The sequence below is a fragment of the Panthera onca genome, chromosome D4 (genome assembly GCF_046562875.1).
Source record: "Panthera onca isolate mPanOnc1 chromosome D4, mPanOnc1 haplotype 2, whole genome shotgun sequence".
Lineage (NCBI taxonomy): Eukaryota > Metazoa > Chordata > Mammalia > Carnivora > Felidae > Panthera > Panthera onca.
The window spans coordinates 54,234,920-54,247,253 of record NC_138351.1 but is presented as its reverse complement, the minus strand read 5'-3'; the positions used below and the strand labels follow the sequence as shown (position 1 = coordinate 54,247,253).

The 12,334-nt window shown below is 36.1% G+C and overlaps 1 pseudogene; it reads right to left on the bottom strand.

Moving 5' to 3' along the window:
• Window positions 1-10,038: 10,038 nt before the first annotated feature.
• On the bottom strand, window positions 10,039-10,881 carry LOC132663826 (ribosome production factor 2 homolog pseudogene; annotated as a pseudogene).
• Window positions 10,882-12,334: the final 1,453 nt, after the last annotated feature.

The following is a 12,334-nucleotide window of genomic DNA, read 5'->3' as shown; positions in this document are numbered from 1 at the left end:
TAGGATAAGGATTACAAACTGTACGCATTGAAGCCAGATTTTCAGAAAGATTTCTAGGAGTATTTGACATCTGTGTGCACAGGCTGAATTACACAAATAGCTACATTTTACCTTAAACTTGTCTCATCTCAAGTATTCAAAACGCTCTGCCTCTCTTAAATAACCATGAAATTTAGAACCGACATTCAACACATAAAAGAGAACTTTATTCAAGTGTTAAGGCAAAACACTGAAAATTAAAATCAAGATCATATTTCCTGTCCTCCCCTAACATGACAGAGGTAGAGAATTATGAGTGAGCTCTGCCCCTTCAGCCGTGACCAGGTGCTAATGGAAGAAACAACTCTCTAGGTAGCCTAAGAGTTGTAGAAGGGTTCTTTAGGATAGCTGCCATTATTTTGCCCAACGATTTTTATATAGAGAGAAGAGAGCCTGGTGATACATTTTCCTGAGCGATAAGTATCCAGAAAAAAAAAGTTAATATCTTCTGGTGAAAAAGGGGTTTTTTGTTTGTTTGGTTTTTGCTTTTTCACTGAAAATTGAGAGTTATAGGATTTCTTACATCTCTGTCTCAGGGTATGATACTTGGAAATTGTAGTTTGTGCTGAAAACTATAGGTTTTTCCTCCCCCTTTACTACACATTACTTCTGTCATTTTTATTGAAATATAGTTAGCATACGACATTATATTAGTTTTAGGTGTACAATACTGTTTTCACTGAATTGACAATCTATGCCTTACACAATGTTCAACACGGGAAGCCTAGCCACCGTATGTCACTTCACAATGTTATCATAATACTATGCTATATTTTCCATCCCTGTGACTTATTTTATTTTATTTTTTTAATGTTTATTTATTTTTGAGAGAGACAGAGACAGAGCATGAGCAGGGGAGGGGCAGAGAGAAAGGGAGACACAGAATCTGAAGCAGGCTCCAGGCTCTGAGCTGTCAGCACAGAGCCCGACACGGGACGCGGGGTTCGAACCCACGAGCTGTGAGATCATGACCTGAGCTGAAGTCGGATGCTCAACTGACTGAGCCACCCAGGCGCCCCTGACTTACTTATTTTAACTGCAGGTATTACTTTCTTTGTTCTTAGTAAATTACTTTTGGTCTTCTCTCTTTGTGGTTTTATTATAGTCTTCATGCAATTTAATAACATAATAGCACAAAAAGTAAATAAAAACATGCATTTGTAGGTGTGAATGTATGTGTATAAGTGTATATCTTTTGTTTAAAAAATCTAATCCATTTTCTAATTTTACAAAGCTATTTATATATTTTCTTCTTTATTATACATTTTTAAATAAACCTGTAACTTTAGTTACAAGTAAGTTAATAGCAGGTACTAAAGTAAATTTGGATGAAGAACAGACCAAAGTTTGAGTGCAGGAAAAAAAAAATGGTAAAGAGATTTTAATAATTTGATCCATCTCTAGCTTCACCTAATCCCCAGAGGAAAGAAACACATCACAGTGGGTATGTGATGATAGCACTTCTCTCTTCTATGACATGAGAAACTTTGGAGCTACATTGTGAGAAGGTGAAAACTCAGATTTTTGCCATCTTCCATGAAAGGTTAACTCTATCATTCTGAGTAATGTTAACAAAATAGCCTCTGTTTTGCTTACTCCCTGCTTTTGGGAAAAGGTCAGCTTTCCTAGAAATAGTATTTCGTATTTAGCACCCAGTTTTCCTTTTTAATGATCCTATTAAAAATATTTCAACTTAATTAGAAAAAAAAGATGGCTGAAGATATAATAGAGATCTAAACTGAAGTTGTGCAGGCACACATATGAATATGGGCTTTATAAATTGATTAATATTTGGAAATAATATAGAGAGTTTAAGTATAATGTATTGAAGTTTGTAATATTATTATGCATACTATTTAATGTACATACTATAAATTTATAAAATAAAGCATTTGAATCATGAATAATAAATAGAAAACAATTCTATCTGCTTATATATTTATCAGGTCATATTTCTTTCTACCTGGCTAAGGAATGTCTTGTTAACAGCTTATGCTTTAGAATGTGCAGAGGCAAAGACATGTTTAGACTTAATTGATATTTTTGGGTATCTGTAGTGCAAGAAAATGCTAGAAAATTACCTCAAAATAGCACGTTGGATAAGGAATTATTGCCATTGACTAGACCAGACAGCGAACCATTGGCGATGGCCCAAGAATCTGGAAAATGTTCAGATGGAGCCCACTGTTAGCCAGCAAATCCTGTAGGTGGATGGGACTGATTGAAATACATCCAATTTGGTTTGACTCTTGGGTACTGTTTTATTATTTATTTATTTTTATTTTTTATGCATTTATTTATTTTATTTTAGCCAGTGTGTAAATGGGGGAGAAAGGCAGGCGGGGGGGGGGGGGGAGAGAGAGAGAGAGAGAGAGAGAGAATGAGAATGAGAATTTTATGCAGGCTCTATGGTCAGCATGAAGCCCAGTGTGGGGATTGACCCCACCATCCTGGATCATGACCTGAGCCTAAATCAAGAGTCATATACTGAACTGATTGAGCCACCCAGACGCCCCACCTGTTCTTGATCAAGACCTCTCCAACAGGTTTCATCATGTGTGATGGTGCCATTACCATACATAAAGTAAACAGATTCCTTTTTCTGTTCACTTAGTTCATCTCAAGGTGTTCCCTACACCTTGGGTATAGTGTCAGAGAGGACACTCTGGTGATGCGTAATGAGTGTCAGAGTAGAGTGACAACTTCAACAGTTTCATTACAACTGCCAAAAAACTCAGGGCAAGGGAAACCATTTTCCACTTATGGTGGGATAGACATGACAGAGGTCCAAGATTCTAGTTTGTTCCATAAGTAACTCTTCCAACAAGGAGGACTCTAGGCTTTGCTGAGAGTGCAGGTGCTGACTCTGTGACCGAAGGCACAATGGACAGCAAGATGACGAATGTCATAGAATGAGGGTATGTAATAGCCTCTGTCTCCAAGAGGGCTCACTATGCAGCTAGTAAATGGTGTTCTAATGGGGTGTAGTGCAGAGCCAAGAAGGGCATCTTTTGCCTATGAAGTCCCTAGTTGGTCCAAAAACCCCAGAACACTTAAGAGGAGACTGCTACAGCCTTTACAAATAAAGAGTGCATGGGGTCATGAATAGGAGTCTGTTGTATTGCAATTTGGGCACTCTTTAGAGTCTTTTGGTGTAGTGGTGGCATTCTAACTGGACCAGTTTAAGAATAGCAGGATGGATGGGTTTAAGAATACTTTGTAAATGAGGAATGTGTTGCCTCCAGGACACAAATTGGCCTGCATAAATTTGGGCTTATCTTAATGTTGTGCGTATTGAAAGGAAGGGTTAATTGTTTCTTGACAGGGTCATTGATGGAACAGCCCTTGACTGATGAAATAGCACACAGAAATATTACGTTGGCATGGCCTTTTATTTTGTGTGGGGCAATAACTCATTTTTTTAACCTTTTGTGGGTGATTTGTATCTTTATGTACTAAATAAGTATGTAAAATGCATCTTATAAGATTATTCCTTAAAGATTCCAAATCAGTATTATATTTAGGGGCCTTCTCCACAGACATTTGTAGTTTATTGAGTTTATGGATTCGGTTTGAATTAACCCCTTGTCATGTTTATGAGCCATGGTGCTCAGTGAAGCCCAGAACCTTTGTCACTATGTTTTATAGCTATTTAATAGGGTGATAGCATCCTCTGTCCTGTTAGGAGTGGTAGATGTAAAACTTCTATGGCCACTTTTTGGAGTCAGTGCCATGAGGGTGCCATGGTTGTTTTACTCCATAATCTAAGGATCAGAGTATATTTTGGTGACAGAATCATAAGCAACAGCAAAAACTTCTGTAGGCTCTTAGTCAACCATTTGATTTTAAGAGTATGGACATCAGCAAACCACATTAACTGTTCTTTCACACATGAGCAGCAACCCAATAGGCTCACATAATGTATAGGATATCATTCTTTTTCTTGAGCACTTTATAGAATAGGGTCTGATGCCTTGAAAATGTTGCAGTCAAACATTAAATAGGTTCAGACACAGAACCAGTGATCATTGGGTAAGAGTCCTTTCCCATGGCTTATGCTAAAATCATCACCTATGACTTACGCTAAAATTGAGGCATAATATTCAGTCCAGTGTGCTTGATAGGCCTATGCCAATACATAATCCCAGAGCTCCTTCAAGGAGGGCCCTGATAGCATATTCCTTTGCTTAAATGCCAATTACTGAAACTTCCAATTTAAGTTGGTTAAATCTATAAAAGAAGGTTGATAGGCTGAGCAAATGCAGCACAAAGCAGCACAAAGTACATGCTTGCAAACAGGTGACAGCAGAGCTAAAAGCACATGGGAACCAATAGCAGCTCAAAGTACAAGCTTGCCAGCATGCCCTTGAGCCACACAGCAGGTCAAAGCAAGAGAACAAAGAACACTGGTGGTAGTCATTGTCTAATACTGTGCCAGCCGCTTTGTGGTTGCCCCATTGAGGGAGGGATCAACTCTCCTCCACCCAAAGTTGGTTCAAGTGCTGATACAGATAATGCTAGACGTGTACCAGGAGAGTATAAAGAGATTTCTTATTCACATATTGAGGCTTTCTGGGTAGAAAAGAACAGAAACGCAAGGTGGTGTGGAAATATCTTAGGGCAAGTGGCTTTGTTCTCTGTTGTATTTTGGGGCTCTGGTCAGCATAGCATTACTGCATACAGGTTGGGGTTTGTGTGGTTTGAACTTCCCAACTGGCACCAAGGAAGGGAATTTTCAGTCTTTCTTATAGGCTCTCCAAGGCACCACAAAAAAGGAAAAGGACCATGGTGAGGCTTGAAAATGTTTCAGTGAAACATCAAAAAAAAAAAAAAAAAAGAATCAGATACCATGTTTAATTATCTATTCTTTCTGAGAGCCACCTTTTGGAAACACTTTAATTTTATTTCTAATGTATGCATGGAAATAGTTACAAATTATCAATGACTAGTAGGTTTAATTACATCTACAAAATCCCTTTTGCCATGTAAGATAACATAATCAAGGTGTGGCATGTAATTATATTCCTAGTCCCGATTTTGATTTTGTCATACTGTACATTAAACTGTAGGCAACTATATGTGGCTGCAAAGGGCACATGAGCATAACAAAATGCCAATTCAATCAGAAAAAAATAATTGAGATTCAAATGTATATGAATTCGTAGGAAGTTGTGTCAACATTATCAAACACATCAAGAATTTTAATGTCCAGGGTGACCTTCTCAGTAAGTGTGTTTGTGTGTGTGTGTGATTTAATAGCATTAAAAGACCTGCAGTTGGTGATCTGTGGATTTTTTATAACTATAATCCCTTCATTCTAGGTATTTCCATATAGGTTGTGCCATTGACTAATCTGACACCTTTGTATTTGACGCTAACCGCCTATGCAGATTTAAATTTTTGTCCTTTAATTTTTGCTTCTTAAAATATGATCTATCAAATATTTCAAGCTAAAAAATTCTGAAAATTCTTTGATATTCTTCCTGTTGATTGACAGTAGGATATGTATCTGCTTCTCTTGATTCTGGACTTCTCTGATTGTATAATCAATAAAATATGGTAGAAGTGATGCTGTTTCAATTTCTAGACATCTTCTATTTCAGGTATTTAGGCCCACTAACTCTTGGAGCTATTAGTCGCTGTGTAAGAATTCCTACTCTTCTTGGGGGTGCCACGCCCAAGGAAATCTAAGCTAGACACTTGAACAAGGTGTGTGGAGAGATGCTTGGCCAACACTCAACCATTTTTTATCATCCCATTTAAGACCTTAAAATGGCCCAAGTGGCCCTATGGTCTCCTGTCCATATTTCTAATAACAGATTCATGGCCAAAGTCAATGTTTGCTGTTGTTTTAAGCCACCACATGTTGGGTTTGTTTGGTACTGATAACTGTAATTAATAATTGGAACATAATTTAATACTTAAAATTGTTGCTGTGACAAAATCCTAAAACATTGGCTTCAGGTCATTTGTCTTGTTTACCAGTTTTGGACTATTAAGAATAAAACTGTAGTAGACAGGATTCTACAAGTGCCCCCAACCCCAGTTTTTCTACCCTAATCCCAGGGATTATGAGTATGTGAAATATCACAGCCAGGATTATATAAGATTGAAAGGTAAAAGGAATTTTGCAGATGTAATTAAGTTTACTAATCGGTTTGCCCTTGAGTTAACCAAAAGGGCGTTTATCTGGGTGGACCTAACATAATCATATGATCCTTTTGAAGCAGAGATTTCTCCTTCTAATAGCAGAAGGGTAAGAGAAATTTAAAGTACTAGAAGATTTTTGGGCATCTGAATGGCCCAGTAGGTTGAGCCTCTGGCTCTTAATTTCTTCTAAGGTCATGATCTCTGGGTTGTGGGCTTGAGCTCTGTGTTGGGCTCTGTGAAGATGGTTGGGATTCTCTGTCTCTGACCCTCCGCTGCTTGCTTGTGTGTTTCTCTCTCTCTCTCTCTCTCTCTCTCTCTCGATAAATAAATAAAAATTTTCAAAAATAAAAAATAAACTACTACAATGATTTGACAACGCTGTTGGGAGTTGAAAATGGAAAGACCTATCGGCAAAGACCAAGACTAGCTTGTAGGAGCTGAAGGAACTTCCAGACAGCATCCAGCAAAAAAAAAAAATTGGAGTTGGTGGGGGGGTGTTTCTGTCTTATACTATACAGAACTCAAACCTATCAATAACCTGAATGAAACTGGAAGTATGCTCTTTACCAGATACTTGTAAAGTAACCTAGCCAAGACCTTGATTTCTACCTTGTGAAACACTAAGGAAAGAATTCAGTCATGCCTACGCATACTTCTGACCTATAGAACTATGAGATAATAATTGAAAGGTGTTCTAAGATAATCAGTTTTTGGCAATTTATTCCAGTGAAATAAAATGAGTATAAGCTGCACGTACATTTTGGACATGGCTTTTTTTTTTTTTTTTTTTTTTAATAAACATGTTTTCTTTTTGGGTAAATTCCTAGCAGTAGAATTGGTAGGTTATTGGGTAGGACTGTGTTTAACTTCATTAGACAATTTCTGTGAAAATGTTTCCCCAAATAATTGTATCACTTTATATTTCCACTATAAATGTGAAAATAAGATCTTCAATTTTTCCACATACTTGACAAAACTTTCAGTTTTATCTTTTTAGTTTTAGCCATTCTTGGTGTTAGACAACATTACCTTATTCTGATTTAACTTGAATTTCCCCAATGAGTAATAATGTTGAATTTCTTTTCATATTGTCTATATATTCTTTTGTAAATACCTATTGAGAATATTTTTCCAATTTGTAGTTATATGTCTTAAGTTGAGTTATTTGAGTTGTTTATATTTTATACATTCTAGAAAAGAGTTCATGATCAGGAATATCACCAACATGAAGCTTACATTTTTATTTGTTTAATGATAACTTTGAGGAACAAAAGTTTTTATTTTTGTGTGTACCCTCTCTACAAAATTGTGTCCCCTTCTATTTATTGAAGATATTATATAATAAGAATTTATAATAATCATTTTGTAGATGTATTGTCATACCCCTTTTACTTTAAATGGCTTCATATTCTACATGGTCACATTTTTAAATAAAATCATGCTTAGTATATAAGGTGTTAACATTTAATATCTTCAAGTGATCAGTATATTATTTCAATTAGCTATTTTCATACTTCTAATTAAGTGTGACCTTTTAAAAATAGAAAATTGTTACTGAGATAATATTCTTTGAATCTCATTAAAGTAAACAGATTGGCTTGCAAAAAATCAATTTCAAGATCTCTGTAACATATAAATAGAGGAATACAGTTAATTTCAGATTTCCTTGTAATCAGCAGCCCTATTTTCATACAATGTTGAATAATGAAGATTAAGAAATTTTTAGCTTCACTTTGTTCTTCCCACTATATAACTCACCTCAAACCACAATTGTTACTCATTTATGCCTGTCTCCTCCCCGCAAAAAGTTCTAACGGCCAGTATGAAAGGGAATAAAGATGATCATTCGAGATTCACCTGAGTGAGGATATCATCTTATATGTCAGATTCATGGGTTATAGATTTAAATTCTAACTATACCTCTTTAAAACATTTCAACTCGCATTGGATAATTAGCATTGTCTTGGACATTTTAGATTGGAGAAGCCAAAGAACGGTGCTGGCCTGAGGTATCCTAACTACTGTACGGTATTTGTAGTTGTTTTCATTGCTGTTAACTTATAGCATTAATTCATTGTAATTGTTCTGTTTCTTTTTTTGTCTTCCTTTCTTTTTCTGTCTTCTCTAGTTTTAATTGAGCAATTTATATGATTCTATTTCCTCCTCTCAATTGGCACATCAATTATACATTTAAATTAGTTCACTTTAGCTTGTCTGAATCTGTGTTCTAGTGGAGCAGTCAGATGTAATTTGTGTGTGTGTGTTTAATCAGCCCATCTATTTTGCTGCTGTTTTGATAGCATGTCCCATCTTGAGTAACTTCTCTCACCCCTTTAACTATATCCATCCTTTGTCTTTTGATCATAAAGCACATGGATTTTTGTGGTATTTTCGTGTGTGTGTGTCCTTGTTTGTTTTTCTTCACAGTTTGACTATTGCTTCCTTTTCTCTATGTACCAGTGGCCTGTCAAACTGGAAATTTAGACCGTAAACCCACCTCACTTTCAAATTACCTGTTTGCTTTAGATCTGTGGTGGTAGATACATACATACTTTTGCTGATGCCATATTAGTATCTAAAGTGGAATTATCTGAGCCAGCCCCAGGATCTTGGCCAAGTAGAGCATGTGGCCACTCACTCATGGACAATGGGCAAATACAATGACCATTTTACCCAGGTAAACTTGATAGTCTTGATGGAAGTGATTTTAAAGGATAGAAAGGCAAATGTAAATTAAAGTATGTTTGTAGTTTCTTCTAGCATGTGAACAGGACCATACTAGTGCAAAAACATAAATACCTTAGGAAATGAGTAAAAAAGAACATCATGAAGAAAACTGTGATGTATTTTGAAAAAAATTATGTGTGTGAGATGTGAAAGTACTAGCTATATGCTATATGTGTATAGTTATATATAAATATAGATAGAGAGAGAGATTGATTCTATATAGATAGATATATCCTATATAGATACATAGATATAGATATGATGATAGATACATAATATTAGTTACAAAAATTCAAGATATCAATGCATTGCATCAGCATGGCCACACTTCCTCTCATGTTTGCATGAGATCCTAGCCATGGGAATTAGGAGAACAATGAAATAAATAGAATATTTTATGCTTATTTTTTTACCAAATAGAAAAAGAAAAAAAAACTTTTGTTATTTAAACCTCAGCTGATCAACAGTTCATTTTTTTTTCTTACTTTGGCTTCAGTAGATTTACTGAAGATAATTTACGTGACCTCAATGAATGGGTTAACTGTATCACAGAGATCAAGATAACAGAGTCATATAAAATTGGACATTGACCTTGCCTTGAGAAATGGAAATTCTGGTAACTGTGTAGAACTGATTGTTCTGGAAAAACAAACACTACTGTGGTTCATCCCAAAGTAGAGTGTAAAGTGATAGACCTTGACTGTTGTGAATGAACACATATATGTAATTCCAGAAGACTTTTGTATAGCCAAAAGAGTGTAAATAACATTTTATTATGCTAAGTATTGACAAATAGTATTGACCTAATTCATGTTGATGGGTGTCTGGACATGGTGTTAAAGACTTTACTTCCCATGTGACCCAGCTTCATGGGGTCTTTCTCAGACATCACTGTGGAGAAGTCAATGACCTGTCACAAATAAGAGCCTCCAGAGATACTTAATGAGTGCCCATGGACCAAAGGTGGGCAGAAGAGACACAAATTTATAAGACTGGAGGCTCATTAACTACACTTTTTTAGTCACTTAGACCTGACTTAGCACATCTGAGCTAGCATGAGGAATAGAGGGTTTTTGTTTGTTTGTTTTTGTTTTTTATTTTTTGTTTTTGTTTTTGTTTTAGCTAATTGTTTTCAATTCTCTTTGATTTTTTCTCCTGGTCTTCTGTTATCTTTTCTGCAGGTCGCTTCTTCAACCCCTTCATTTCCCTGGTTTGTAGTTTGCTTAGGTCTTGCTTCTGCATATGAATCCTTCCATAAGTTGTGCCAAAAGTGTCATGGGAGACATTTGTCTTCTTCTTTGGCTTGAGGGCTTTTGGCATTTTCATAGATAATTTGTAAAGATCATCTGATGCCAAATATGTCCTCCTCAGAACCAGATCCAATGAGGGCCCTGTCTCTTCCAATTCAATCCTTGGTGTTTTACAACCAGACTTCTTCAACAGCAACTTGTAGCCTCGAAAGTAAATCTTCCCATTCAGTGCGGTGAAGTGCAGAACATACTCTAAACCAGCCAGGCGGATATTTGATACTGTGGGGCCTCTGAAGAGATCAATAAGAAGATTTTTTAGCCTTCTGTAGTCTTCTGTTACATCAAAATCATAACCAGCAAATAGTAACATGGGTTTTGTTCTCTCAGAACATTTACTATTCTTGATGTCTTTTAGAGAGACAAACTTCTCAGTACCTAATTCGATCATATCCAGCACATGGTAGTCATACATACGACCTATTACTAGATTATTTGGCCACTTCTTATTATGGGAGCCAAACATAAATAAAGACCAATCTGACTTCTTTTAAAATAATTCCAATGATGTCTGATCCTCACATGGTCTTGTAATGTTTTTCTTTTTATACAGAACGCCATATGGTTTTGTCAGTGCATACACATCTCTAAGTACTTGTGTCACCAGTAAATTTGCATTTCCCCCTTTAATCAGCATAGCATTTTTAACATTTTCACTAAGTTTTTGAAGTCTGGATTCTTTTAATAAGGCCAGTTCCAAGATTAAGAAATTTGCATTGCTACATAGATAATCTATGTTAGATTGATGTTTATGGCCCCAATTATAGGTGCTCTTTGCCAGATAACTGTACAGAGTCCTGCTTCTCTGACTTTGCACTAAATCATGTGACTACCTCTGTTCACGGGAATCATTGTAAATATGATACTGTAAGAAACGTGGAAACTCTTTCACATGTCCATTTGCTGATTTTGAACTTTCTCATCTCTAACAAAAGATTATTTCCAAAGTAGGCTACTGGAAGAAAATAAATGCGTGGCCCAATTACCTCTGTTTTCCTAAATGATACCCAGCTAAGTACCAGACATGTGAGTGATCCCAAACATGACCAGAAAAGTTACCTGGCCAAACCTAGGTAAATTGTCTACCTGAACTTTATAAGCTAAACAAAGGATATAATTTTAAGCCACTGAGATTGAAGGTTTCTTAAGCAACATTATGTGCAGAATGTAATGTGTGCAGGTTACTTCTCAATTGTAATGTTGACCACTGAGCATGCAGCCTATCTATACATAATTTAAAGTGTGGAACACTGAGAACTGTGGGTATTCTATTGCTTTATACTATTCCTCCGCTTCTAAGATTTTCCCTAGAAAGTTTTATTTAGATCTCTTCTCTTATGGCATACCCCTCTACTTGAGGTGTAGTCATACCCTTTCATTTGACAGCATTTGATTATGCATGTGTGTGTTGGGGGGAGATAAATGTAATCAATGAAGTTATGGAAAATAGAAAATTAGGACAATAACAAAGATTTCTAGAAACAGTAAATCTTAGATTCAACTATAATCTCACCACCCAAAGAAAATTTATTGTCATTTTTTTGTTCATCCTTGACTATTTTATGAAAAGATGAAGATAGATAAATAGGAAGTTTTACTTTTATTAATGTTTGTTTAAAATGTTTTCTGGGGCACTTAGGTGGCTCAATTGGTTAAGTGTCTGACTTTGGCTCAGGTCATGATCTCACAGTGGGTGGGTTAGAGCCCCGTGTCGGGCTCTGTGCTGACAGCTCAGAGCCTGGAGCCTGCTTCCAATTCCGTGTCTCCCTCTCTCTGTGCGTCTCCACCTCTCTCTGTCTCTCTTTGTCTCTCTCTCTCTCTCTCTCTCTCTCCCTCTCCCTCTCTCTCAAAAATGATTAAACATTAAAAAAATGTTTTCTAACTCAAGAAACTTGTATATTATTTATAAGTTTGCTTCATTTATCATGTCTGGATATATAATGCTTTATTTAGGTCATTTATATAATTTAATTAATTTACTTGTATATTTAATTCATATACATGAAAGATAGAAACATGCCTATTATTACCCATGATTGTAGGTCAGAAGAGATTTGCTCCTACTGGACCTGACTGGGTTGGTCATTGTGTTGGATCTCAGCAGGTGGATT